Consider the following 6000-nt stretch of genomic DNA (forward strand, 5'->3'; position numbering starts at 1 on the left):
CCTTACTCATCAGCTTCACACGGGGCTCCCCTGGGAACGCGGGCCGCAGGGGGCAAGTCTGGAAGTCTTGAGCCAAGCCAGACCATCTCCCTGCAGAGCCAGCGCTCAGCAAGCCCACCTCCACCTGACCTGCCCAGGTGAGCCCAGGTGGGCCCTCCCCGAGGCCACGCCCCCACGGTGTCACGTTCAGTTCAACCACCTTCCCTCTCCCCCCTCCTCGGGGCCTGGCCCTCGCCTGTCCCTTCGGAAGCTCTCAGGCACCCCTGCTGCCTTGTCAGGCCCTAACTCGTCGGGCCGGCTTGCCTTGGCGCTGTGGCTTATCCAAACATCTTCATCGCTTTTCATAAATTCAATCCCTCCTTATCAGCCGCACCATCAGGAGGAAGGGCAGGGGGGCTTGTGACTGAAGTGCGGGGAAGAGAAGCTTTAATTAGCCTCCCTGCTCGGCGGGGTCACCCGCAGTTCACGCGCCCTGCCCTCACATGTTCCCAATCACGTAGTGGGAGCGCCAGCGTGGCACACGCGGGCGACGTCTGTCCTCTGCTCCCGGCTCACACGCGGGGCTGGGCAGGAGGGAGGCCGTGCAGGGGAATCAGCTGGCATGACTCCCCCCCCAACCCCCCCCCCCGATCTGTCCAGCCACCCCCTGAGCTGTGAGAATAGAACCCCAGCCCTGCGCCACGAGCAAGTCCTCCCTGCAGAGAGCATCCAAGCCCCCCTCAGAAGGCCAAGTGCCAGCTCTCGGGAGCCCCTTCGACGACAATGACCGGAACGAGCACTGGGCTTGGAGCAGCGCGCTCATCAAGACTCTGGATTCTACTACCCTTCAGCTGGGCAATTGCACAAGAGTCCTTGTCTCAAAACAAACAACTAAAAAAAAAAAAATGTGGGGATGAGAACACTGATCTTCCCTACCTCTGAGTGTTGTCAGCCTGGAGCAAGACTATATGCAAACACGCTTCCTTCTGTGCCAAGTTCTAAACAAATGACACATATTCCTACCTATCCAGACCGCGGGACGTGTGGCGACGCTTTGCCACAAACAGGCTCAGAGACCGCCTGTGTTTTCACCAACTCTGACGTTTTCTTCAAGCCCCATCTCTTCCACAAAGACTTTGACTTGGTCTCAGGCACCTCGCTGACGGGGTTTACAAGCTGGAGCTCATTTTTCACAGTGGAAGGGTGTCACACAAACGTCACCCCCACCCCCACCCCCTCCTCTGGCCACCGCCTCTCCGTGCACCTTTAACCACTCCAGGAAACCCACACGATCCTTCCCGGACCTCCCCCGCCCACCCCCCAGCCTCGAATCCACCAAGACAACCCAGCAGCCAAATGGGCTTGACAATCAGCGTTGCCGAGGGTCCTTCCTGGTGCCAAGCCCTGTGCTGGCTCCTAGGAAAAGTCCTTGACTTGCTTGTGGCTGCCCAGAGGGGTTACGGACGGACGGTGAGCCCACGGACCTGTTCACCCAAACTGGAACACTCCTGAGAGCAGAGGTGGGCTATTAATAAGCACATTGGGAAAACCCGTGTAAATTGGGGGACTGTCTTGGGCCAATCGGGAGGTGTGGTCTCACGTTTTCTAGATCCTGGGGGGAGAAGGGAGAAGCCAGGTGAGCTCTGAAAACTGGGTGCCCAAAGGGCTAGCAGGAGCCGATCCCTCTGTCACTGTGGCAGGAACTGGGAGAAATGGAAATGCTCATCCTCTAAGTGCGTTCCAGTCCCACCCGGGAGGGATGCCTCCACCGCCCCCCCAGCTTCCCCCTCCCTCCTGCCATGCACAGCTGAGCACCTGGCACATGAACAGGCCATCGGCGTTGGCTGGCCCCAGCTCCAGGGAGGAGACCAATCTCAAGGAGAGACACAGTCCCAGATTCCCCGAGAGGTCCCAGCCCCAGCCTTTATGATTATGATTCTAACTGGCATGTGTGTGGTAACCAGGCCTCCTGAGCACATTCTCATGCATTTTCTCTTTTGATCTGAAGCAGATAACGCAGACGGGAGCATGCGTCCCATAGGCCACCCCGTTGAACAGTACACTGGCTGAGCAAGAACAAAGACTGTAAATGAAGAAGGATGTTTGCACTACGCTTCCCGCTTGCCTGCAAACAGGAAGCTTTGGAGGCCTACTCTGGCGAGATCCCCACCTCTTCCTTACCCCAAAGCGACATGGCCTAAGAAGCTTTCCTTTTATTGCTTTTTTTTTTTTTAATGGGGCAAATCTCTTTTGATACACTTTTTTTTTTTTTGGTGTCATTTTGCTGCAGCGAGAGGGAGCCACGTCTGTTCTGATGGCTCAGGGGGGACATGAGTGGGTGGCAGATGCTGGTCTCTTTCCCTCTTACCTGACTCGTGACCTCTGCAGATTCCACCTGGTATAAGCACCTGGAGGGAGAAGCTGCCACTGGCGGGTGGGGGGAAGGCCAGCAGTTGACCCATCAAGACAGCTAGGCATGCTCCTGGGGCTAGTGACTTGGAAGAGGTCAGAGGTGGCAGGCTGTTGAAGCATGTTTCCCTGAAGACAACAGGGATTGCAAAATGGCCAAACTGACTTGTCTCAGGGATGGTCTTCATCAACCCCAGAAAGGACTGGAGAAGAGCTCTCTTGCTGATGGAGGAGGACCAGGGACCAGCCAGCTAGGAAACCCAGGGGTGGAATATGGCTGGGCATAGATAGGAACGGGATTGGGGATGTGTGTCTGGAAGCCGCAGGTGAGATGTGGTCCAGACCAGCCTCAGGAATTTTTATTCTATAGCCTCAGAAGCCTCTGGGTCTTCCAGGCTCCTGTTCTTAAAATGCAAAGGCTGGGGGCACCTGAGTGGCTCAGGGGTTGAGTGTCTGCCTTTGGCTCAGGTCATGATCCCGGGATTCTGGGATCGAGTCCTACATGGGGCTCTCTGCAGGGATCCTGCATCACCCCCTGCCTAGGTCTCTGCCTCTCTCTGTGTGTGTCTCATGAATAAATAAATAAATAAAATCTTTTTAAAAAATGCAAAGGCAGGCAAGGGAGTAATGCTCTGAGCAGTGAGAGTTCTTCAGAGAAACAGAGAAACATATCCCAATAATGGGATATGTACGTATGTATGTATGCTTTTGTGTGTATCTTTATATACATATATATGCCTAATGTTCTCAGGGGCAATTGTATTGACCCCCAAGAACATGGCAAAGAACATCTGAGCAAATTCAAAAAGTAGGAAAAAGGAAGAAAGGTAAAGAAAGAAGAAAGAAGAAAGAAAGAAAGAAAGAAAGAAAGAAAGAAGGAAGGAAGGAAGGAAGGAAGGAAGGAAGGAAGGAAGGAAGGAAGGAGAAGAAGAAAAAGGAAGAAAGAAAGAAAGAAGAAAGAAGAAAGAAAGAAAGAAAGAAAGAAAGAAAGAAAGAAGAAGAAAGGAAGAAGAAAGAAAGAAAGAAAGAAAGAAGAAAGAAAGAAAGAAAGAAAGAAAGAAAAGAAAGAAAGAAAGAAAGAAAGAAGAAAGAAAGAAAGAAAGAAAGAAAAGAAAATAAAAATGATAGGTGGATAAAAATCTGTAATTAAATATATCAAATAGAATATAAAATTATATAACCCAACATGAGGGGATATGTGATCCACGTGTTTTAAGATCTGGGTTTTCCTCTTTCATTTCTTAATCGTGGTTCTCTTTGGACACTTGCTGAAAACCTCTGGCAAAACCATATGCTTTGAATTTGGCAATTGCTACTGAGAACAGTCTGAAGACTGTATATACTTGTCTCCATATCTGAAGATAATAAAGTGGAAGAGCCACCCTGGAGAAAGACAAGACTGCGGTGAGGGGAACGGGAGACCTGCAGGGGGAATCCAAATGGCAAAACGCAGGAAAGGATGCTCTGTCTCCCAGGAATCACAGAGATCATCACTTCAAAAAGTACTGTGAGGAAGAGGTCCTCTCGCACTGTCGATGCGGGTTTTTCTTGGAGGTCGGTTGGGCAGATCTACCCAGTTTGACTTATATTCTTCAACCTAATTCTATGTGTAATTATCTACCCCTAGGGAATACCCACCTTTGGGTGCCTCTGTGTTAGAACGCTTGCTGCAGTCTATTGTGGCTACCAGAGAAACCACAAAAAGCTTATACATCCACAAAATGGCTAAATAAATTATCATATACCCAGGTGATGGAATTTTACGCAGCAGTTAAAGAACGGGGGGCCATATACATTGATAGGGAGAACGGCGGCACGATGCCTACAGCGTGAGCCAAAGTTCTATTTTACAAGCTCTGTATTTGCACGTGTGTGTGTATGTGTGTGCCTACAAAATTATCTGGGAAACGAACTAGGGGTGGTGGAAGGGGAGGAGGGCGGGGGGGGGTGGGGGTGAATGGGTGACGGGCACTGAGGGGGGCACTTGACGGGACGAGCACTGGGTGTTATCCTGTATGTTGGCAAATTGAACACCAATAAAAAATAAATTTATTATTAAAAAATAAATAAAAAATAAATTTAAAAAAGAATTTAAAAAAAAAGAGAGACTAGGCAAAGTGCATTGGGATGGAGGAAGGGGGTGATGGCACAAGGGGGTACTGAATTATTCGCCCTACACGCACTTGTATCGTTTTATTTGTTCACAACCAGAATGCAGTCCCACACGGCCTGTATAATTTCAATGACACTAAGAATAGCAACAACAGTATTAATAAAAGGCAAAACCAGAAGGGAGTCATTAGCCTTTTGCTAATCACTGTGATTGTCTCCCTGTTGTCCACCCTCCCTGCTCCCCAGACTCTCCTGGGCGAGGCTCTCTGAGGCTTAGCTTACTCTCAAGGAATGTGAAAGCAAAAGGGATCCGTAAATGCCACTGCAATTTCTAAACTCTTCCCTCAAACTTCCAGTTACGGCATCGGTCAGGGGCTCGGCAGGAAATGATGACACACTCAGATGAGGTCATTGGAGGTGAGTTAGAAGGAAGGTTGTTTTAGAGGGTGCAGGCAGGTGTAGAGAAATCACGAGGGGCGGTACCATCCGTAGGGGCTCAGCTGATGCCCAGTGAGCGCACACCTCCCGGGGGGATAGAATGGGGTGGTGAGCACCCCGGCTGCACCGTCCTCCCTCTCTCCCATCTTCCTCCAGAACTCACCGTGGACCAGAGCCGGTGTCCGGGAGCCTTTGGATGCAGGTTAGTCTCCTGGGGCCCAGAGCGGGGGACGCCGGGTGGAGAGGGACAAACGAGGGAAATCCACACGCACAGTTGTCCACTCAGATGCGGAAGATGCGCACGGTCACCACTGGACTTTGAGCTCCGGCATCACACGAACGCTTGGACATGCGTGACTCGCTGCCACTAACTGGTGATGCGCCCTTGGGCGCCCTCCTACCCCAGGCCCGCCGAGCGCCCCTCATTTCTTAATCCGTAAGTTGAGGGTGTTGAGTGGATCTAATTATTTCCTAGGTGCCTTCCAGCTCTAACTTCCATGACTGTGAGTCTATAGTTTTGCCTGGGCCCTGAGCCCTTTCCATGGCCGGTAAGTACTGGTGACAACTGTCACCTCGTTGGCAGCGGGGAAGCGGCCAGCTCTGGAGGACTGTGGCAGGCCGGGAGTCTGTAGGGATATTTGCACACCCACGGCCTGTCTGCGCTCCAGGACAGTAAGTGGAGCCCACGCTACCGAGCCCACGGGCAGGCTCACGGCTTCACCACGCTCAGACAAGGGGCAGGTGATGGGGTAAAGTCAAAAACAGGTAACAGATTTTCACCCACTCCAGGGCCACTTTTCTCCTCTATGGACTGCTCAGCCCCCACCCGCTGAGTCAGAATGAAGATAGTTCAATTCCCGAGGGACGTTGCCAAGAACCCTCATTCCTCAACCAAAGACTCACGTCTGAGGAATGTGATGCGTGGTACACCTTTTTATTTGGACCCCTCACAACCCAAACAGAAGGATGGTCTAGTACCCAGGTGACCCCATTGCGGTTTGGCCCTGCCCCTCCCGGGCCTCGGGCTCTGAGCTCTCCCCCCTCAAGCAACGAGCCATTCTT

Source organism: Nyctereutes procyonoides, unplaced genomic scaffold (genome assembly GCF_905146905.1).
Source record: "Nyctereutes procyonoides isolate TBG_1078 unplaced genomic scaffold, NYPRO_anot_genome, whole genome shotgun sequence".
Lineage (NCBI taxonomy): Eukaryota > Metazoa > Chordata > Mammalia > Carnivora > Canidae > Nyctereutes > Nyctereutes procyonoides.